The sequence below is a fragment of the Spermophilus citellus genome (genome assembly GCF_964194105.1).
Source record: "Spermophilus citellus genome assembly, chromosome: 1".
Taxonomy (NCBI): Eukaryota; Metazoa; Chordata; class Mammalia; order Rodentia; family Sciuridae; genus Spermophilus; species Spermophilus citellus.
The window spans coordinates 121,578,465-121,601,397 of record NC_138182.1 but is presented as its reverse complement, the minus strand read 5'-3'; the positions used below and the strand labels follow the sequence as shown (position 1 = coordinate 121,601,397).

General features: G+C 56.7%; 1 long non-coding RNA gene across 6 annotated transcripts; it reads right to left on the bottom strand.

Moving 5' to 3' along the window:
• Nucleotides 1–867: 867 nt before the first annotated feature.
• LOC308656621 lies at nucleotides 868–21,970 on the bottom strand. 6 transcript variants are annotated; one of them, XR_014023763.1, is made up of 5 exons: nucleotides 18,726–20,318; nucleotides 17,851–18,559; nucleotides 16,475–16,568; nucleotides 9,648–9,827; nucleotides 868–965 (listed from the first exon to the last, which is right to left on the bottom strand). It is a non-coding gene; the product is annotated as an uncharacterized lncRNA (long non-coding RNA). The 6 variants fall into 6 exon arrangements; XR_014023764.1 differs by lacking the exon at nucleotides 868–965 and adding an exon at nucleotides 9,477–9,540; XR_014023761.1 differs by lacking the exon at nucleotides 868–965 and adding an exon at nucleotides 21,766–21,970 and having other exon boundaries at nucleotides 9,483–9,827; nucleotides 18,726–19,674.
• Nucleotides 21,971–22,933: the final 963 nt, after the last annotated feature.

Here is a 22,933-nt window from a genome sequence, read left to right as displayed (position 1 = left end):
CCTAGGACACTGAGTGAAGAAATGAGAAACCAGGTTAAAAGGAGGCAGGAAAGCGCTTGGGCTTCACCTGACAGGGGACTGCCGCTCCTCTCCTGGACGGTCCTCTCCAGCCCCCTCGTGCTGGGGCTCCCAGGGAGGCCAACAACCAGTTTCCAGACTCCTCACTCCTCTGGGGTTGACAATTTCCAGGCTGCTCGGCAGGGGACACAGTCTCTCCTCTCCTGGGAAGGACATCTGTGCTCCGGTTGGCAGCCGGTGAACTGGTCCTCCCAGCAGCTAACCTCCAGCAGCCACTGCACTGCCTCCGCCACAGGGATCCTCCGGGTGGGTGTCAGGAGCAGTGACTCAGTGTCCCCCAGGCAGGAGGAGAGAGATGGCTCCCAAAGGGCAGCCTCTTCTATTATAATCCGGCCCTGAGAGGAGAAGAATTTTGTCCCGGTTTCCTGGGCAATGGCTGCTGCTATTTCTGTGTCCCCAGGCGAGCGCTCCTTCCCCGGCTCCCTGCGGGGCTGGCATTTTCCAGAATACAGGGTGATAATGAAAGCCCAGAGCGGGAGCCTGAGGGCCTCGGCCTCCCCTCCCTGCTGAGAGCAGCCTTGGAGAGGTTGGCTTCCATCTTCTCGGCCCTGAGAAACGCTGCTTTTTGAGGTGCAGGAAGGGACTTTTGGAAGTGTCATCAGAGGGCCCTCCCTGCAGCCTGCAGCATCACCGCCCACCCTCTCTGGGAGGGAATCTGTGCCCAGCAGCGCTGGCTTCACCCTTGACCTTGCTGGAGTGGGGCTGCAGGGGCTCCGGGGTCCTGATGATCCCGTCTCCCTAGTTAGTCTCAGCCAGGAGCCGAAGGGCTGCAAAGCACACTGGCCAGCGCCTGTTTCCAAGCCCAGGGAGTCGGCTGCGCTGCCTGCCTGCCTTTCTGCTTCCTCTGAGGTCTCGAGGGGCAAGGTCCCAGGCGCTCCTCTTGCGCCCTGAAAAATAATAAATACATCGGCTGGCGTGGGCAGGTGGCCATGGGGCTGGGGCCTGAGGCCGATTCGAGCCTGAATCCTATGGTCCCTCGGGAGCATCCCATCAGGTCCCTGTGCAGACGATGCCCTAGGACTGAAGGTCTGGGGAGCCGGGTGGGGAGGGCAGCAAAGGCACAAGCAGCTGCCGCCCGCCTGTTCCCTGCCCTCCCTGCCCCCGTCTCTTTCCCAGACCAAAATGAGCCTGCGAGACACCATGCAAGGGGCTGCCCTGCTCCAGTGTGGTTGTGAGGTCAGCCCAGGGTGGGACCCAAGGACGCCTGGACCAGCTGGAGGACACCTGAGCAGACCGGGTGGTGGGGGTGCTGGCTCTGGAGGGGGTGGCCCCGGATATTAGCCTCTCTCCTGGATGTCATGGGCCTTGCTCCTGAGAGGTGTCCAGTCCTCCCTGGGAGCTGGTTGGGATGCAGAGTCCCAGGCCCTGCTGGACCCCACCCCCCTCTACCCTACCCCCAATCCAATTGGCCCTTCAACAGATCCCAGGTGACTTGGGCTCACATGAAAGGTGGAGAAGCTCTGCTGACCCTCTGTCCTTGTTATGAGGACACTGGTGCTGACTTTGGACAACTTGTTCTTTTTAAAATCTCAGGGGTGCTGTGAACTTGAAACGGATCTTGTTTCTCTCTTTGCTGAGGAAAGCAGGTTTGGTGCAACTGAAGCGCTGATTTTGCTGGGCTCCTGTGTGCACTGCACCGTCTCAGAGAGCAGACAAGAGCTAAGTTATTTGTCAGTTGATGTTTTGCAGTGTTGAGCTTGGAACCCGTGGCCATGGGCACATTAGGCAAAGGCGCAACCATTGACCTGCACCCCAGCCCCAGGGGCTCGTGTAAATGGAGGGTTCACAGGTGAATCTGGGGTGTCCCAACGCCTGAAAATTTAAAGACCAGAGACGAATGAAGTGGGCTAGATGGACCTGCCAGGACTCGACGGGAGGTGTCCTGGCCAAAGGGGCCCCTCCTATTCAACCCTAGCCTATCTTATTTTGTGGGGACCAGGCTCAAGGTGGCAGATGATGACATTTTCAAAAGAAGCCTGAATTTGAATTTTTATGGAATCAACCAATATTGAAAAGTTGATAATGGATTGAAACATTTAAAAAAGCAAGAAAAAGCGAAAACTGGGTTAACCTAACCAGGTGTATTTGGACACCCCACACCCCACCCCGGGCCAGGGGTCTGTAACCTCAGGTTGAGTCCCTCCCTGATGGGGATCTCAGTGCAATTCCCTGAGGAAGATCTATTGCCATGCCCTATCCTGCACCCACAAGGGGCTTGACCTGGGCCTGGCAGGGTCATGAGAAGGGAGGGGGTGGGTGCTAGGTAGGGGTGACATGATTGGAACTCAGTCTCCTTTAATTCATCTTAACCGTTGAGAGGAGGACGGATTTAATGACCAGAAGTCCAGAGAGCAGTCAGGGAGGGCTTGGGCTGGAGACCAGGCCATGCATACCAGGAACAGGGGGTGGCTGTGCACTGGAGGCTGTGCAGGGGTTCAAGTCAGCAGGGCAGTACAGCCTTGCTGGGGACCTTCGGGAATCAGGAGGAGCTGGGCTCTGGCCTCGGCGCCTGCTGGATGGGGATCCCGTGCCTGTGGGAGGATGTGCTCAGCTCTGGGTGGACGGGGTTGGCGCCTCCCTTCTGTCCCCTGTGGAGATGAGGTGCACATGGACGGGTGCTGGTGTCCCACCCAGTGGCAGAGCCCCGGGCCAGCTGCGAGCCAGGACCTCCGCAAACACTTCTGTGCAGTGGTCCTCTCTCACTGTGTCTCTTTCCCTTTTGATTTCTCCATTTTCGTCTGTGGTCATATTGCATTCTGTGTCTTTGGTAAGCCTGCGAACAACCCTACCACCCCCGATCCAGAATGCTCCAAAATATGAACCTTCTGTCTACCAACCCGGATGAACCTGATGCCACAATTAGAAAACTCCACACCCGACCTCCTGCAACCAGCCATAGAACACAGATGCCCTAAAGTACTTAGGAAATGCCCCCAGGCTGTGTCCATAGGAGCATGCAGTGCGTAAATGAAACTCACGTCCATGTGACTCATCCCTGAGATAGCTCAGGACGTACGTGCAACTATTCCAAAAGCCAAAAATCCAAAATCCAAAACCCTTCTGATCCCAAGCACTTTGGATAAGACTCAGTGAACCCAAGAGCCTGTCTCCCGGGTGCCCGCAGGACCCGTGAAGAGCTAGCTCAGGGCTGGGCGGTAGGCAGCTTGTAACTGACGTTAGTAGTGATACGATCGTCATTCGCTGTGACTGTTACTGGAGTTGCCGCCTTTGAAATTATGCAAGCACGTCATCTGTGAGCCCTGTTGAGTGTGGTTGTTGGCACGTCCCCTTTCCCGTCCCTGTCTGTGGAAGGCAGTGGGTGGCAGTGGTTTTGAGCATGACCTGGGAGGCCAGAGCCGCCTCTGCTCGCTGGCTGTCAGAGTGACCTTGGCCATGCTTTTTATTCTGTCTGAGGAGGGGCCAGGAACATGTGATGACAGAGGCCCACGGTGCTTGGCCCGGACATGTGGCGGTCGGTGGTCAGATGCTGCTATTCCCTAGGCCACCACCACCACCCCGTCAGATTGGCACCCACTGTGAAACGGACTGGCCCCTAGCAATAGCATGAGTCCAAAATGCACTGAAATGGTTATAAGGTGCCACAGTGTCCTGAGGGTGACGTCTCCAAAGGAGCTGCCCAAGCCCTAATCCCTGGCCACTGTCACAGAGGGGGACATGAGGCTCAGAGAGGTAGTGGGGGGTACGTGAAGCCCATACCAGTGACAAGTTGGCAAGCTTAGAATCTGACTTCCCCGAGTCCTCCTCTGCACGCCAGCTTTTTCTGGAACTTTCCATCATCCTTGTACCAGCACAGGTGGGTCATGAGCTGCAGTTCTCTCTGTACCCAGGGCAGATCTCAGGGACTGAAGGCAGCTTCTCCCAAGATCAGGCAAGAGCTGGCTGGGGCCAAGGCCCTTCTGGAAAGGGGCCACTGTCCCCAAAGCATGCGGCCCCACTGAACGGCTCAGAGACATCCTCTTCCAAACCCAGTGAGGACTGAGCCAGAAGCGTGCCCACATTTGTTAGTGAAAGTCCTGCTTTGAATAACTCCTGATGTCTGTGATGCAGGTATCCTGGGACCCGACGTTCCCTACAAGGTGAGGTTTAACACCCACCGGCAAATACAACAAGCACACAGGACCTGTTGCCATCTTGAATTCTCGTGGTGAAAGAACTTGCCTTTACAAAATGTCATATGGTAAATATAAACGTACTGAAAGGGCCCCGTGCCCTCCCACTGCCTCACTGAATCTCTGAGTCTTGCTCATGTGGAGGAGGACCTTGGCCGCTGCCTTACAGCTGGAGTGACCTGGGGTGGGGAGGGTGAGTGACTCTCACAGGCCGCGCTAAAGGTTTTACGGGAGGGGTCCAGCCCGCTCTGGTGGGAGCTCAAGCTTGTTCTTTCCATCTCAGCCACTGGTTCTCAGCCCGGCTCCATGCAGGAAGCACCTGGGCAGCTTTAAATAACACTGTATCTTGCGTGCCAGCCCTTGAGCTGGTCTGGGCAGCGGGGGAAGGGGTGTGGCCCTTGCACTGGATTTTCCTAACGTCCCCAGGTGCATGGACTGTGCGGCCAGGGACCCTGCCACAGACCCGCCTCCCCCACTGCACAGCTGGCCCTGCTTCTCCGAGCTTCGCATCTGCCCCATCTGCTCCGGCCACGTGCAGACTTATTTCCATGATCCCCTAACCACGCAACACAGGGTCATTTACATAGCATCCACCTCGTCTTGGGCCTTGCGAGTCACCTGGAGATGGCTTAGAGCCCACGGAGGATGGTGCAGGCTCTAGGCAAATGCTGCTCCATTTACAGATGGGACTTGAGCACCTGCAGAGGACCATCCCCTGTGTACACCAAGGGAGGACTGTCCTGCCTGCCCCATGGGAACACCAGGAAGTTGATTTCAAGAACCAAAATGTCCTTCCTGATGTCACCTTTATATTCCCAGCAAGGGACTGAAGCAAGGTTGACTTCAAAGAGAATACGTTTATGACCCCTGAGAAAAAGAATAAAGGGAAAAAAGTGGGCTTGTGGGGCGCGCTGAGCCCCGGGTGCCTGGGTGGTTTGGTCTCGCCCTCACCAGGTGGCCCTGACTTTCAGAGGAGCAAACTGAGGCACAGAGAGGTCGCCACACTTGCCCCGGGCCCTGGGGTGAATTTGCACCCTGGCCTCGGCTCCCCACCTAGCCCTGCTGGGTGCTCACTGACGTCCCCACCTGTCCCCATGCTCTCATCCTGTGTATTCACTTGGTGGCATGGGCCGAGGAGCAGCCAGGGTAGGAGCAGGAGGGCGGGAGTAGCCCCCTCCAAGCTCCAGGTCCCAGGGTGGCGTGGGCTCAGCTGGGCTGAGAAGGCACAGAGGTGCCATCCATCCTGCTATGCTTTGGATGTGGCTTGTCTCTCAAAGGTCCATGTGCTGGGAGTGGGTCCCTAGTGTAGCCATGTTGGGAGGCTTTACTAGGCGGGGACAGGTGGGAGGTCACGGGGTTGCTGCTTCTGGGACTTAGGAGTTCTCGTTGGGCCCTGGTTAGTTTTATCAGAGTGTCACAAAAGAGCAAAACAGGTCCTCCTTGCTCTCTGGTTCCTCATCTCCCATGGAATCTCCCTCGTCCATACATTCCCACCACTGTGGTGCCATTAACCATGAGGTGACACACCAAAGCTGGCACCAGGCTCTTTGGGCTTTCAGCCTCCAAAACCTGAGCTACATGAACCTCTTTTTTTAAATTAAATACCTGACCTCAGGTATTTTGTTATAGCAATGGAAAGTGGACTGATATACATCTCTGAGATCTGGCCTTCTCTATCAGCAGAAGCTCCTCCCCTGCCCTTTGGGCCCATCCAGGTTTTGCTTCTCTAGGTGTAGTGGGTGAAGGGGTGTTGAACAGAGCACCCCAAAGTCCTTTGGCATCACTTGGGAGTTCTCCCTGCCTTTAGATTTAGAGCCTTGTATTCAATGTGAAGTTGTTTTTTTTTTTTTTTTAAACAGGATAGAAATAAAAAATGTGAAAACTAAGGATATGACTCCTTGTTGAATATCCACTGCATGTGGGTGGCAGAATCGGCAAGCTCTAACAATCAGTGCTCTCGCTTGATCTTCATGACATACCAGAGACAATGGCAAAGCCGTCCCCACTTTGCTGGTAAGGAAAACCGAGGCTCACAGCTCGCATTACTTTCTAAGGGCCTCACACTAGGGCCCAGCGGCCTGAGGTCCTGGCTGTGTGTTGGCGCCTGCTCTGCTGCCACAGGACACTACTTCTGCTTCTGCTCCTTTAGTCAAAGCTCCCCTGGCTCCACGGCCCAGAGCTGGGGAAATGGAAGAGGCAGATTGTGCTCCAGAGGGTCCTGGGGAACTGCCCGCTGCCCACGTCATAGCTTAGCACTGACCCGTCTCTGCTCACAGATGGGGACCAAGGGAGGGCGGGGGGCAGGACCCCTTGCCAGGGTTGTCAGCTATTGGCCGTGAGCTGCAATACGTCCAGGTGTGTGGACCTCCGTGGAGCTCTCCAGCCCCACCAGCCGTCACCTGCCCATCCGGCCGGTCGCTCAGCCTGACAGCATTTGGGGGCATCTGCCACATTATCTCGTGTGATTCTCCAGCCAGCACACAGGTCAGGGGCACTGTGAGCATCTGCCCCATGGCAGGCCAGGGCCAGGGCCAGGCTGGTGTGGGAAGCCAGGTCTTCTGAGGGGAGGAGGATGTCGGGGAGCCGGGAGGGAGGGGCCAGGGCAGGTGCGGTGCCAGGTCAGGCCTTTGTGGGCTTTGCCTCCATTCTGGGACTGGGCTGACGGAGGGGGCTCTGGAACAGGTGTCCCTGGGGTGGGGCCATAGGGGGATTGTGGCCAGCTCTGCTGGGAGGTCTCTGCCACAAATCAGGGAGGCCGCTGGGTGCTGCCATCTTCTGAGGGGTGCTCCTGCCTGCGGAAGCGCAGGGCCCCAAGCTGTGCACGGCGTCTCTGGAGGCCGTTGTCCAGGGCCGTCACTGGGCAGCAGGTGAGGGCCTGACAGGTGGCGTAGGGCCGGCAGACTCAGCACTGGGAGCTCACGACTGAGGGGTTACTTGGTGAGAGCAGCAGGAGGGCGGTGGAGTCCACGCTGATGGCTGACTCCAGCTCAAGGACCGGCTCCTCTGCAGGCCTCTCCGAGCCTGGACTATCCTGGGAGTCCTGCCCTGGAGCCAGGAGGGCCTCCACGCGTCTCCAGCACCTGCGGGCCTTCTCCTGCCCCAGGCCTGCAGGCAGGGCGCCATGAGCTAGCAGCCTGGCCTGGTCCTCGTCTGCTCTCCGGCGGTGGCCAAGGGCACTCTCTTGGCAACGATGGCAGCATGGTCACAGTTTTCTCTCCATTGGTGACTTCCGTTTCCCAAAGGAAGCCATTGGGAGACAAACACTAAGTCATTGATGCCGCTGGCTGTGGTGGCCGTGGCAATGCTGTGGAGTGGCAGGGTGGCTGTCCACTGGCCCTGCGGACGGAGCTGTGGAAATGGGCCTGGGAAGTGCTTGGCCCGCAGCGTGGCCGGCAGTCCAGCCCGGAGCAGGTCCCTCCACCCATCGCGTGGTTCCCGCCTGGTGCCCCTCTGCTCCCGGTATCCTTCCTCACGGTGGAGCCAAGCTTTGGTGGACAGAACTCTCCAGCAGAGCAGGAGATCTGCCCTGGCTCCAGAAGCCCTCAGTGCCCACTAGCCTGTGAGCAGGAAGGAGAACCCCACCAGCTCCCAGCCTGGGAGCAGGTGCCCATCTGCCCCACAGGGGACCCCCACTCGAGGCCACGCTGGGCACAGGCCTAACTTGCTCTGGGAACTCAGCTGCCTCCTTAGAGCACACCCTGGGCCCCAGGAGGGCCCCACTTTGCTCTCAGCCTCCTGCTTCTCTTCCTCTCAGGCGCTTCCGGGGCCGGGGGGCATCATTATCTGACGATTCATCACCCTGTTTCCTTGGGTGACCCTTAAAGGCGAGGACACAGCCTCTTTAGCTTTGCATCTTCAGAGGGTCCTCAGGACATTCCCCGAGCAACACTAGCGGCAACAACAAATGCTCCTCACTGAGCATCGTTGGCTCACACATTGTGTGGTGAGATGTGTGTGTATATTTCTCTGAATCCTCAGCGCAACCTCAGGCAAGAAGACCAGCCACTACCCTCCCCTGGAATGAGGACACTGAGGTCAGAGATGTTAAGTATTTTACTCAAGGACACACAGCAAGCAGTAGAAGGAAACTTGCACCAAAGTAGCCTCTGTGCCTCTGTTCTCTGGAAACCATGGGCCGTACATGTGGTGTCCTCTCCCTCTCCCTCCTGTCTGTCTCTCTCACACACACATACGTGCTCCCTCGTGGAGAGGCTCGTGCACAGGGGTCTGCCCTTCCTGCTCCTCCCCACTGGCTGCTTGCCGTAGCTGCCCAGGGCTGCAGCACCCTCGTCACTCAGACTTGCTGGACGGCCCCGCAGGACTGCCGGCCCAGGGGGTCCCTAGTCCAGGCGGCTGGCTGTGGGCTCTGCAGCCGTGGTGATTCAGACCCAGCTGCTGGGCTTGTGTGCAAATGTGCGCTGATTTGATTAGCTTGTTTAGTCATCGCTGCTGGTGCGAGTGGGCGGCAGCCACCCAGTGACACTGCCGCCCGTGACTCTAATGACTTTCGGAAGGGTTATTATGTTAATACGCACACGAGAGCCCAGGCCCAGACCATATGGTGCTTCCGGACTTTTTTTCTAATCCCAGGTAATTGAAATCGGCTGCCTGATTCAAACCCGGAAGGGCTCCCCGATGGGCACCGAGGCCTCCGGCCAGGGACTTGCCAGTGCCATGGGAACGGGAGCTGGGGCTGATGGCAGTGTGGGTGGGGACGTGTGCCAAAGAGACGTGATTCTTTTTAGAAACAAAAATCTCTGGCACTTGACTGTTTAAGAGGCCAGCAGGCCCTGCCAGGACAGTAGCAGTCTCTCCCAAGGACTGAGTGACTCCAGGGCTGGACCCCGAAACGCAGGCTTCACACTGGATGCTTTGTGGCAAGCTGCAGGTCGAGGGCCTCCCATTCCAAGGAGGTGAAGCTGAGGTCCAGCTAGAAGGGCTGGTTCCAGGACTCCTCCTGGGGCTGCCTGTCCTCTAGTCTCCCTGGCTGGAAAGAACTTGGGGACCGAAAGTGACCCCAGACGGCAACCCCCGGAGGCCTCTTGGACAGGTGTCAGGCTGGATCCCAGCCCAGGGGCTGATTCTGTGGGTCTGGGGCGGCACCCAAGAGCCAGACTTTCTACAAGTCCCCAGGTGCAGCTGCCGGAATCCCTGCTCTGCGCCCCGAGCCGCTACGTAGAGAGGCAGGTGTTTGTACCTGGTTCTCTGATGAGGTCTGGACAGGTGAACTCTTGCCCTAAAGTGGCTGGACTAGGACGTCGGTTATGGAAGTGGTGACTTGGTCATGGGGCCAGGACTGGCCAAGGTCTCCTAGTCTCTCTTGGGCTGTGACCTGAGGGAGACGGACACTGCATTTGTATTTGGCCTCCACCAGGAGACAGGGCATGTCTGTTGGTGCTGCCCCCAGCTCATTTTCTCAGGGCCCGGGCGGTCACTCACATTCTTCTGTGGGCCTCTGCGTGGCCGGATGTGAGTTGGGCTACGGTCGGCTCCCGAGGAGTGGAGAGCCGGGTTGGGCACCCCGTTCTTTCTGAGGGCTGGCTGAGGCCTCTCCTTGAAGTGGCCCAGTGCTCCCCTGCAGGGACGCGGTGCCACAATAGGCAGGCTTGGGGACCAGAGCTGCGGCAGGTGAGGAGAGAGGCTCAGGCAGAGGGTGGCCCTGCTCCATCCCACTGTCCAGGGTGAGGTACGCCCTGCTGGGACCAGGGGACCAGGGCAATGAGATGCTCCCTCTCCCTCCCCAGCAGCCAAGGCCCCCCAGCTGCCAGACGATTCCAGGGCCACCGTCCATCTCTCCGCCCCTGCTGACTTCCCTGGGTGAAGGAGCAGGGAACTCAGGCCGGGCATGCTCTCCACCCACGAGGTGCAATGTTCCCTTTGTTCTCATCAGACTGAGAGAGGCCCTGCCAGCCGGAAAAGGGACAGGCCAAGGATTTGCAGGCGAAACCCAGTCCTCTGTCCACTCCTCCCTGATCCTTCTGTAGGCAGCCAAGGAGCTGGGCAGACTCTTTCAGGGGTTCGCCCTGGCCAGTGATTCCCAAGCTAGTGGTCCGTCTTTCTTTTCTTTTCCTTTCTTCCTCTTCTTTTACTTTTCCCCTTCCCTTCACTTTTCCTCTCTCTCTCCCTCCCTCCCTCCCTCTTCTTTTACTTTTCGTCTCCCCCTCCCTTCTTCCCTCCCCCTCCCTCCTTCCCTCCCTTCCTCTTCTTTACTTTTCCCCCTTCCCTTCACTTTTCCTCTCCCCCTCCCTCCTTCCCTCCCTCCCTCCCTCCTTCCCTCCCTTCCTCTTCTTTACTTTTCCCCCTTCCCTTCACTTTTCCTCTCCCCTCCCTCCTTCCCTCCTTCCCTCCCTCCCTAGTGCAGTGACCTTATGAGAACCAAAAACAGATACTCGGGAATCACAGACTCGTGCCTTTTCCTCTTAACTACAAAGCACCATCCTCACAGCAGATGGCTAGGCAACCATGTGTGCCCCCAAGGGCCAGTACAGGGTCTGGCTTGGGGCACACTCTCCTTATTTCTCTCTCTCTCTCTCCCTCTCTCTCTCTGGTACTGGAGGTTGAACCTAGGGGCACTTAACCACTGAGCCACATCCCCAGCCCATTTTATATTTTATTAGGGTCAGGGTCTCACTGGGTTGCTTCAGGTCTTGATAAGTTGCTGAGTCCTTTGTCTGCGTCTCTGTCTATGTCTCTATACTGCACACCCACAGACATACATTTGTTTGTTGGTGGTGAATGTCTATATCCTGTGGCTCAAAGTAGGTAGCAGGACCACCCTCAGCCCGCCCCGCTTGCTGACATAGAGAAGTCAAAGCCTGCTGTGCCGTGCAGCTTGGAGCACAGGGCATAGAGGGAAACACGGGACTCGAGGTCTCAGATCCAAGTCTTACCTGGCCCCTCAGAGCTGTGAGACCCTGAGAAAGTCCTGGGCTGCGGTGGTCTCCTCCTGGGCCTGCCTCCCCTTCCCTCCCAGCCTTTGATGCTGGTTGGGAGGCCCCCCTGCCTCAAGCACAGTGTGTGCTGTGACGCTTTTAAGTGGATTATCTCAGGTATTTTTCACAACAAAGGCAAGCTGACTCTACCATCTCCCAGGGAAGGTGTCTGGTGGCCACAGAGCCCCCTGTGTGCCAGTGTGAGCAATGATGCCATTGCTGGTGTCTCTTGTGGGTGTTCACGCTCTGCCCTGCAACGTCATTAGTGAGTGACTTGGCATGACACTGGCTTGGTGGCCTCCGTTGACCTTGTGGAAAGCAGGGATGTGTCCTCTCGCTCATTGCAAGGGGACGAGTTCACGTGACTGGCGGTGTTCTCAAGCCCCCGAACCTGTGTGCGGCTGATCATAAACGCCTCTTCTTCTGCCGCGAAGTCTCCACTCTCCACTCTCCACGCCCGGCCACGTGATAAGCCTTTCAGGTCCATCCACCACTAAGAGTGCCGCGTCCCGCTTTCCTACCATTTGCATCATGAAATGAAGGACGGCTCTGTTTTTCAAAAGTATGAATCTTATTATTAGTATGCCGGCTCTCTCGTTTCCAAGTGCCCACGTCCCTCTGCTTGCCTTCTGTCTCTCTCTGCACCCATCACCAGGGTAACAGGTGGTCAGGGCTGGGCCATGACAGGCGCTCCCTGCAGAGGTGAGGCCGTGAGTGGCCTCCACAGCCATGTCCAACACTGGTCAGCCAGAGGATGGTTTCAAGTGGCATCCTTGGGGACAGCCAAGTAGAGACTAGGCTCCTGAATATGGTTTCTCATAGTTTTATTCATCTTTCTAAAATAGATTTCATTTTTTAGAGATGTTTATAGAAAAATGGTGCAAAAAAACCGCAGAGCATCCCAGCCTGGGTCCCGGTGGAGACGGCTGCATCCCGGTGACCAAGCCTGAACTGGAAGTGCCTCGAGTGGAGTGCACTTCACGCACCTCACCTGGGCTGGCGCACGGCATGCAGTGCAGAGCAGCTCGCTGCCCTCGTGATTGCCAAATGTGGCCACCACTGCCCGTGGTGACAGAGCGTGGGGCCACCATCACCTGCCCTGGGGAGGATCCTCCTTCGATCCTGAACTGTGACCTCTGTGAAACGTGCATGGTTTCACACCATGGTGAAGTCCAGGGGTCGCGTCTGACTGTCTTGGGACGGGACGCTGCAGCCCCTGCCCATCACTTACCTCTCTGGTCAGTGTGGCATGTATATCAAATAGGTGAGCCTGTGCCCACCCAGTGTTAGGAACCCAGTCTGTGGCTTGTCCTCTGGTCACCATGGTGTTGTACAGTTGGTGGGTTTTGGCAACGTGGCTGGCGGGTCACTCAGAGTAATGGCCCTGCTGTAGCAGTGCTCCACCTCTGCACCCCTACTCCAAACCCAGTTTTCTTCACTTTTTATTTTATGGCAGCTTGTGGGGTTTCTTGATTGAAGGCTGCTCCCCCAGGGGACTGTGGGGAGCTCTGTGGAGGTGCCCACCGTCCGGGCTTCACCAAAAGAGCGTGTCCTGGGATTTCTTAGAGGGCATGTCTCTCAGCAGCTGCTCCTGGGTGATGTTGGAGAAGCAGAGTGGGGGGCATGATGGAGGCTGGGGGCTCCTGGAACTGGGAGGGAGTAGATGCCCGGGTCCAAGGACCCACCACACAGCCATCCTGGGAGCCTCCCTTTGGGGACAAAGAAATGTCAAAGTGAAACTGCTCCTGGGTAGTGGGCTGGTATCCCCCGCTGGGGTGACCTTGGCAGCTGCTACAGCCCCCTCTTGCCCATCAGGACAAGGACAGGAGCAGAGAGCCGAGGTCACCAGAGCCCAGCCCTGAACTGCCGCACAGGGCTCGATCCGTCATTGTCTTAGCCATAGTGACTTTTGGAGTCACCTCCAGGTTTCTTGGCCCAGTAAACGATGAAGCAGTTGAACAGAGACAGGCTCATTAAGGAAAGATGCTTCCCTGCGTATCTGCCCCAGTTACTCCAAATTTAATCTGTCCGTGAGCCAATTTCCAGGACAAACACGCTCTGGCTTTTAAAACATCCCCAGAGCCTTGATCTTGAAGGCGTTCATTGGCTACTGCTCATCCAGACGGTCCTCCCGGATCCCATCTCTTCTGAGGCGCGGGAAGGGGCTCCTTCCCCAGGTCCACCCTGGACTTGGTGAGGGGCCAGCAGATCCCGAGGGGCCTCTCAGAGAAGGGGCAGGGCCTGTGGTGCCTGTGGGCCAGGCGGGCCCGTGAAAGCGCCCTTTCTTCTCTGTCACAAGACCCGTCCTGGCCACGGAGGCTCCGGGCTTAATCCGATTGGGTTTCCTTGGTCAACAGGTTGGCTTTGTTCTCCTGTCCAGATTTCCATCGGCTTGGCTCTCCAGGTTGCTGGCTTGACCGCTGTCTGACCTGGATTCACTGAGGACACACTGGGCTTTGCCAGGGTCCACGGAGGTGTCTAGAGTCCCCGGCTGGGTGGGGATTAGGGGTCTGGAAGAGAGAGTGAGGCCAGGGGGCCAGGCCAGGCCAGGGCAGCAGGGCTCTCTGATAGCAGATCATCCCACATCCCACTTTGTGTTCCCTCCTCGTCCTCTGAACTCTATTTCCCTTGAAGGGTGAGGACCTGGCTCCCTGGTTCCTGGGGAAGGGGACCGAGTCATGGTGGCATGGCTGCTGTGTGTGGTCAGCAGGCCTGGAGGCCCCTCCTGTGCCTCTCTGAGCCCAGCATCCACCATCCTTATGCTGGTGTCAGAACCACCAGGGCTCAGTGGCACAGAAAGAGCAGTTGTGGGTTAGAGCTACCAGGTGGAACCTGCTTTTCCCTGAATGCTGGGAAGAGTGGTATTCAGATGGGAATTTCCCGCAGTCCAGTGGGATCCCAGGAAAAGCCCAAGGCCCAGCTGCAGAAGGAAGCGCCACCCTGTGCCATCACGGATTTGGAGACGGCCTCTGTGGCTATTTCCATTCTGGGCACAGAGGGGCCTAACTGTCTTTGAAACTTGGATGGGCTGCCTGCTCATGGTCACTCCTGCCCTCCCCTCTGACCCTGGGCATCTGTGCCTCCCTTTCCTAGGAACTAATGCAGCCTCTGTGGCTCCAGGCTGGCCCTTAGGACCCTGCCTGCACCAGGCCCAGGACCCAGCCTTCCCAGCCACCCCCATCACTCCAGGCAATCCTAGCTCTGGTCAGCTTAGCTGCCGTGGAAACTCCAGAGACCGGGTGGCCCAGAGCACAGGGACTTAGTCTCCCAGTTCGGAGGCCGGAGGCCCAGGATCAGGGCCACTACACACTGGTCCTGCGGAGGGCTGTGCCACCCTACAGAGGCCTCTTCCCTGTTGTGACTGCTTGGAGCACAGACTCTGCTGTCCCTTTTCTTCTTAGAAAAGCACTGATGTCATCATGGGGGCCTCAGCCTTGTCACGTCATCTAAACCTAATCAGGTCTCAAAGGCCCACCTCTTAACGTCACAGTGGGTTTTAGGGGTAACACAACAGTCAGGCCATCAGAAATAGGAAGCCAGGCTGAGCTGGTTGGATCCGGCCCTGGGCCTGGCAGGCTCTGGGGTTTGGGGTTTGCTTCTTAAACAGGAACCGGCAGATAGACCTGCTTCTCGGTGCGGTGAGAGCTGCAGGCCCCGCGGAGGAAGCCCTCAGGAGCTGCAGGTAAGGAGGCATCGAGGGGGAAGGAAGGGTAGCATTTGCCCCCTGCCCCTGGTGGGTCCTGGTCGGTCCCTGCCCATGGGCTCTGAATTTAATTTTGCCAGCCTGTGAGTCCCCATGTCGTTTCCATTCAGTCGGGTTCTGCTTCTTTTTCTTGCTCGTGGGAAAATGCTGACCCATTTAGGCTTGGCAAGGGTTCGGCTCTTCCTCTTGGAGGGGTGGGATCATGGTGGGTGGGGAGGTGGGGCCGGGCCTCCCAGATCTGATGCTGGCACGTGTGACTCGGGTGGGACCCTGCACCTTCCAAGCCTCCATCTGCACAGTGGAGATAATGCTAGCACCTTCACACACAGTGTGGCTCCAGAGGAGAGAATGAGGTAAGTGCAAGGCTGTGAGCAGGGCCTCGCCTGGCCCAGGCACTGACGGAAACACACCCGAGCCAGAGAGACGTGATCCTGTGACCCAAGTAGCATCACCTGGAACATTGCTGGTCTGGCTTTCAGTGAGGGGTGTCGGGGTTTCTGCTGAGTCTGGGGGATGGAGAGAGGGCTGCACCCTTCCCTGAGCACCCAGTAGGGCAACAACACCAAGGCCCATTTGGGAGCAATTGGACCCTTCTTAGTCCAGAGAAGTGGAAAGAACACGAGTCCCTGTCCACCAGCGATTCCACCCCCAGGTTTCCTAGAGGAAGTCCTGCACATGGGCCCCAGGAGGCCACCTGCAGAGGCTCAGTGTAGCCCCAGTGGAAATGGCCAGCAGTTGGATGCCACCCGAGGGCCAACCACAGGAGAACAGAGAGACCAGGCGATGAGTATTCACACCTTGCCCAGGAGAGGGTGAACCACCATGGCCACACACACCAACTCCTGCGAGAACAACCCAGTGCTGAATTCAGAATCGCAGGTGGCAGGAGGATCAAAGATGCATTCCTCATAAACCTAGAAAACCGGCAAACCAGGCATTGTCTCATTTAGGGACACATTCCCGATTGCCAAACCCAGAGCAAAACAAGGAGCAAGACAGAAACGAGATTCTGGGAGAGGCTGGAGCTTGCTGGCGGGAGTGGGGAGGGCTGAGGCAGATCCCCCTAACTGCTGCTGCTTTGGCAAGTTCCTAAGCTGTTAGGCTTGTTATTATTCTTTGTAAATTAATATATAACTCGAATTTTCCTGAGTAGATGATGTTTCGTAAGAAAAGTTTTAAGCATAGAATATTGGGCTTCTCTCCTTTTTTTTTTTTTAAATCAGATTTTATAAACCTTTTGATTTCTTTTCTTTTTTTTTAATGAGCAAGGATAATTTTTCTTCTGAAATTTTTTAAAAAGATTTAACAGCCCATAGTGTCTCTGGCTCAGGGTTTGGGCCAGGGGAGGCTGTGCGCACAGCCTGGAGACCCAAGAGAATAAGCAGAGATGTGCACAGCTGCCCCCCCCCCCCCACCCCCGAACGCAGGGCCCCGCCCAGGCCCCACCCAGCACTCCCAGGCCGGGACACAGCCTGCAGGAGCCTTCGCCCCTGTCCTCCTACCCCCTCCATTTCGGCCTCTACTTAGCCTCCAGGGATCTTAGTAATCGAACTGGCATTAGGTCACTTTCCTGGCCAAGGCTTCCTGCCTCCTTATTTCATGGTAGTCTTAGGTGGGACATGAAGACTCACCCGCCAAACACCATGCACAACTGCAGGAATGGGGTCCTCAATAAGGTAAGTTGAAGTCCATGTGGGTGTAGTATGTCCAGACTCACTCTACTGTCTAAAAAGAACAAATACAAATAAAATAAAAATAAACTGACTTCCTGCCTTCTGAGGCCTGGAGCCATGGGGGACCTGTGTCTACGCTGCGCTCTCGCGCTCTCTGAGTCCAAGGCACCTCCTCTTCATCTCCCTTGCTCAGGCTGTGCCTGGGGACAGGGTGCCTCCTGGCAGCCAGGCCTGGGTCTCACCGCCAGGTTTGGGCTCCATCCCCTGATGTGACTTCTCTCTGGATGACTTTCCTGTCCCTGATGGACACTTCAGGGCTCACTTCAGGTGACACGCCCCCCAGGAAGCCCCCCCCCCCCATGCCCATACTGTGTACCCACAGCCCCTCTGCCAACCTCTGGCAAAGCACCCTGAACTCTATAGTGCTTAGAAATGTCCCTGTGTGTCTCTTGTGCTCAGCTACAAGGTCCCAAGGCAGGAACTGGGCCTTGTATTTCTTCTTGTTGGGTAATGACTGCAGAGGCCCTAGCACGGTGACATGGAGTGGCAGCCCACGGGAGCAGGATGTTGTCTGTTTTGCTTACTATGTGTTACAAAGGCCTACAACAGTGCCTGCCAAGAGGTGGACCTGCCATCTATGGTTATGGGTAAATGAGCGAGCAGATGTTAAACCGAATGAAGGAAAATTCTGCTATTAGAAGCTGTGTGACCTTGGGGAAGAGTGTGCCTCTCTGAGCCTCCCTTTCTTCTGCTCAATGGGGATTTTAACAATGCTGTTCTTGAAGGGCAACTATGAAGACCGTGAAAAGGTGCACAGGACAGTAACTAGCCAATGTCACACACAGTCCAAACTGGTCACATGCTAATGGAAAATTGACCCCAAAGCCCCAAATTCCCAGGGTTTTCTGAGATTGTCCTTCTGAGCTCAGAGGCCCTTCTCACCCTTCCTAGGTGGTCCATGGGGAAGGGGGTCACAGGCCTGTTCTTCTCCTCAGGCAGGGACCCTGACCCCTGGAGGTCACCAGATCTATTGTTCAGGAGCTGTTGATGACTGGGCAGCTCCATCAGGTCCCCAGAGCCCAGCTGCTCAGTACAGCCAAGGTCATGGTCCCTGTTCCCTGAATAGCTTCCTTTCAATAGAGGGGAACTCTTGGGCAGCCCCAGACAGCTCCTAACTCAGCCAGCTGTTGAGGACCTCAGGTCATCTGAGCCCTGGGTGCTGGAAAGGGTCGTGGGCTCAGTGACGCATCCCTCTCCTTGTGACTGTGTGATGCTGGGCAAGGGATGCCACATCTCTGAGCCTCAGTCTGTACATGTGACATGGGCAGTAGTACCTGCCTGGGGAGGAGGTTCCAGGCTGTGGAGAGGTCGTGAAGCTGTCCCGGTGTAGCAGCACCCGCTCCAGAGCCGTGTGTTCCCCAGTGAGTGACAACATCATGACGGAACGTGGCGGATATGCAAGTGTGGAGTCCCCTGTTGCTTCAGGGGACCTGAACTGCCCGCGGATTTCCTTACCATGTACTGCGTGTGTGAGTCTGGGTGTTATATACAGCAAGACAGAGATGGCAAAAAATGCACATTCAGCATTACCTAAGAGAAGATGACGTCACAGGAGAAGGCATATGTATCCTGCGCGTCTCTGTGTGAGTGGGTGAACCAGGAACATTTGGGATGCCAGGCGGGGGCATGGTGCTGCCTGAACACAGGCCCCTGCCTGACCTGGCTGTGCATGAGGAGCAGGCCCCAGGCACAGCCTTGGCTCCATGCCACACTCCCCAGTGCCCAAGGCCACGGCTGCGCTGGGCGCATCCTGCCCTCACAACAGCCCATCTCCCTCTTACGAGCTCTCACGAGTCACTGATTCCTCCCTCAACGCCCCATCACCGCAGACACTTTCCATTTCTTTGCAGTTGTCAGCTTATGCCTGTCCTCTGCCGGCTGGGCATTGAGTGGCACTCGAGGCCAGGGTCCTGGGCAGTTTTCTCTTCATTCTCCCCAGTACCCACAAGGGTGAGGTACAGGGTGGACACTTGATCTTGAAAACTGTTTAAACAGAGGACAGGTGGGTGGAGGGATGGATGTGTGGGCGGGCGGAAAGATGGGTAGACAGATGGACAGCTAGACAGATGGACAGGTGGGTGGGTGGACAGATAGGTGGATAAGTGGATGAATGGACAGGTGGGTGGCTTCCTTTATGTTACAGGCTTACCCTTAAACAGCTTACTGTCCATCTGGAGTCACAAGGTCTATCTAGACACAGAAGTCATCCATGGTGGCTCAGGACGCTTTGTGGACCAGGGTCCCAGATGCAGGATGGAGGGACCCGTTCCTATGAGAGGAATGGAAAGGAGGAAGTGCTGTGTGGCTGGGGAGGTGTAGGAGGCCTGCCATCCTCTCCTTGAGCAGTGGCTCTCATTTCCATGAAGCGGGAGATACTTCGTCACAAGCCCAGGACCGCCTCTTCCAGCGGGGACCACCTCTGCATGTCCTGGCTACAAGGCATCACTGTGTCATTCCAACTCCTCCATCTTTCACCAGGCCACCCTCAGGCCAGGCCTGGACCCAGAAGTGGACCAGGAGAGGAGCCTGAGAGTCGACGGTGGAGAACCCCAGAGCTGGGGGAGATGGATCTTCAAACAGTGTGACCAGGCAGGCCACACAGGGGACCAGCAGAGGGGAAACAGGACGACTTATGCACCTCAATGTGGGTTGGAGATGGCACATCAGGGAGGAGGTGTTTGTCACCTACGGAGGAGCGTGGGAACGGTCCCTTGCACCCCGACCTGGCAAGGGACGTTTCCCTGGCAGAGAGACCAATGGAAACCAAGTGGAAACCCAGGCGAGGGGCTCGTGGCTTCCTGACCTCAGCCCCCTGCCCAGGAGAAGCGAGAAGGCGAGTGGGAAGGTGGGTGGCCTGCCAGCTTCGCCCAAGGCTTAGGCTGCACTCTGAAGGTGACGGGGGCCGTCCCCGTAGCATGTGTGCTGGGGAGTGGGCTGGTGGAGCTTGAGGAGGTGGGACGGAGCCGGAGGGAGGTTCGGCCGCAGGAAGGCTGGTTGGAAGGCCACGGCAGTCTGTGAGCAGTCAGGTCTGAACGGAGGCAGGAGGAGAGGAGACCAAGGAGGAGTGTCCTCCATGCCCGGGTCCTCCCTGTTGAACTCTGAAAGTGGAAAGGAGGCCAGTGGAGAGTGGCTGTCCTACTAACCAGCCAGTCATGGGCCAAGGAGCTGAGGGTTGTTTTCTCTGCCTCACGAAGATCATGAACTCTGACCCACCCCCTCCTCGGAGGGCACACTGGGCAGTGCTCTCTGTCCTCGACCACTTTGCCCACAAGATGCAGAAAGGAAGCACAGATGTGCAGAGCTGCAGGGAGGGGAGCACAGAGCCAGCCTTCCTCAGGGAGCTGCTGGCCGGGCCTGGAGCTGGGCACGCGAGGACTAGAGTGTAGGAGAGTGAGGTCCATCGCCCTTGGCAAGATCCAGGAAGGGGGTAGGGGTGGAGAGAAAGGGCACCACTGCAGTTGTGGGAAGGGTTTCTACTTCTAACTGCATGTGGGGAGGACGATTCAGAGGGAATGGGTTTGCCAAGAGAATTTTGAGAGCCATGACTCAGGGTTACACAACTACAGGTAATGTGCAGAGATGGGTTGCAACACGCATATATCTTGCTCTCCTAAAACATCTTTATTTTGAAAGGGAAACACTCTCAGGCCAGAATCACAAACACATCCAGCAGGACAGGGCAGATCACATAAATGAGGGAGGAGGACCACATGCTCCCTGCACAGTAGCTCCTGCATGATGGAGAACTGCTGCCTAGTAGGAAAAGAAACCTGATTTGTAAATTCTAGTAACCAACTCCGATTCCCTGCCCCACCCCCATACCATTATGCAGTCTGTTCTGTGCAAGCAAACAAAACTGCTCCCTCCACTCCCCACCAACCCTGCAATCAACTGCAAACTCACTGTGCAGGCAGGTCTGGCTGCCTTGGAGTTTCCCCAACTCTCAGAGGCGCTCTGGAGAGGGAACTGGTGGGAGTCCTGGAGCTCTACTACGGGGCCTTGGATGAGTCTGTCTGTTGCTCCAGGCCTCAGTTTACCCAACCTACAGCATAGCAGGAATATGTCTAAGGACACTTTATGCAAAATTCTCTTCTCCTTTTCCGATGTCTGCAAATCACTACCACTGTCTGCTTTTGCAGGCCTACTACGCACCAGGCACGTCTTGTGCTACTTGCTGTACATCTGTCAGCAGGATCACACAGCTATGATGTGGCAGAGGTCATCAGCCTCCAGAGGCCACTGGTGTGGGCACTGTACTGTCCTCTGTGGTCTCCAATGAGAGAGAGTCAGGGAACAATTCAGGTCATGCTCTGGGCAAGGAGACAGGCAGCCAGTCTTCATGCTGCTGCCCGAGGCCCGGGAGGTCTGAGCAGTTATTTTGGTAGCTTATGGGCCACTTTAGACTTTCAGGGGTTCTCTTTGACCTTGCAAAAGGCAAAGGACCAAAGGACTTCACGGAGACAGAGGAATTGACACTGGGTGTCACTTGGGCTGCAGACAAGCCCAGGCAGCCCCCGGCTGAAGCACAGGACGCTCCTGGGAAGGAGCTCACCCAAGGGAAGAGTGGGATGGGCCAAGAGTGAGGTCTCTGCTGGAGGGCAGGTGTCTCCCACACCTTAGTGCCGGGTGTGGGGCCGAGCAGACTCCGGAAGAACTCACTTCCCGGCTCTGCTAGTGTGAAAGCACTCAGGGCCCTTCCCCTCAGGGGCGTCTCCTTCAGTCACTTCAGATGTCATCACTGTCTACTCAGCTGTTGAAGTCACTCACCTGCCATCATCCCTGACCTCTTCTTTGACCTCAGGTCTCAATTTCAATCCATTGCCAAGCCCTGTGACTGGGCCCACGATGTCCAGGGACTCTGAGCACCCTGTGTCCCCATCCACCCCAGCCTCCCCTGGTCCCCGGGCCACTGTCACTCCTTCCTGGTCTGTTCTGGGCCCTGTCACTCCTTCGCTCTAAAACCCGTTGGCTGGTCCCCAGGGCCCCATTATTAAATTCCACACTTTGCTCCACGACCTGCGAGTCCCTCATTTTCTGGCCCTCACACCCTCTACTCCAGCCACCCCGGACTATTTTCAGTCCTTCAAATATGTCAAGCTCTTTCTGGATCCTGGAGTCCTGCAGACCTGACCTGGATCCCCGGAGCCCTGGACAAGGGGCGCCTGCTCTTTGAGTCCCACTCTGTTTACCTCTGAAATGGGCGTGAGTGTGCGGCTTATTGCAAGTGTAAACTGCATAACACATGGCGCGCTCTTGCTTTAACCTGGAGTCCCATTAGAAAGGAGTAGCCGGGGAGTTAGCCTCCTCTACTGCCCACCACCCCAGCGTCCAGGACTTGCAAGAATGGCAGGACGGGTCCTCCACTGGGCTTCTTTTGGGGTCGTTCTCCGAGTCTCTGCTCTTCTCACTTAACAACTGCAGAGTCTAGACCGCCTAACTTTGGATCAGGTGTCCGTCACGCCCATCTCTCTTTGAGCCTTAGGACCTATTTTTGGATTTCTAGACAAAGTCCAGGAAGGACAGGGACTCTGCCTCAGTGGAATCAAGCACGGGCGCTCCATGAATCACTGTTTTTGCTCACAGTGGGATTAAGGGATTCCAGAGCCAGCGCCTGCAGACACCCCTTATCCATGTTCTGCATTGGGTTGTGTCCCCCTGGAAGACTGTGACCTGGTCTTCTCGTGTAGACCCCTGGGCCACTGGTACCATGTTGCTCTGGTACCAAGAGTTTCCAAAGGACACACACCCAGGTGAGCAGTGGATCCAGGACCTGCACATCTGCTCGGCGAGGCCACGCCAGCTGTTTCCAAATGGATCTTCCGCAAGGATCCTCCCACCAGCTGTGGAGGTGAAGTCCTATTTCCACGTCCATCCGTATCTCCTTGTGAAGGGATTAGAGCCACGTGCAACCCCTTGGGTTCCCACGGGGCCTGGCAGAGCACCGGGGCTGACAAGTTCAAGGAACTCCAGTTTTTGAGGACAAAACCCTTAAAGTTCAAAGCCCTCCTGTGCTGATGTAATGCTTTCTCGGTGCGGACCTCCTTGTGGCTACGCGGCTGCTTCTTGTGTGTTCCTGCCTTGAGCATTGGCCCCCAGCCCTCTGCAAGGACCCTCTCCCTGGAACCTTCTCCAACTCCTCCATTCCTTGGTTCATTAAGGCCTATGCCAGGACCTTCTCTGGCCACCCTGCCTGGAAGACAGGCCACAGCCTGTCACTCGGTCCCTGCCCTCACACCTCACAGTCCTTTATCCGTGAGAGTGTCCATCTGTCTGTCCCCTGCTCCTCCACAGGGTGAGCTCCTCAGGAGGGATGTGTCCTGCTTCCTGTGGGGCTGTCTGTGCCCATAGCTGGGCCTA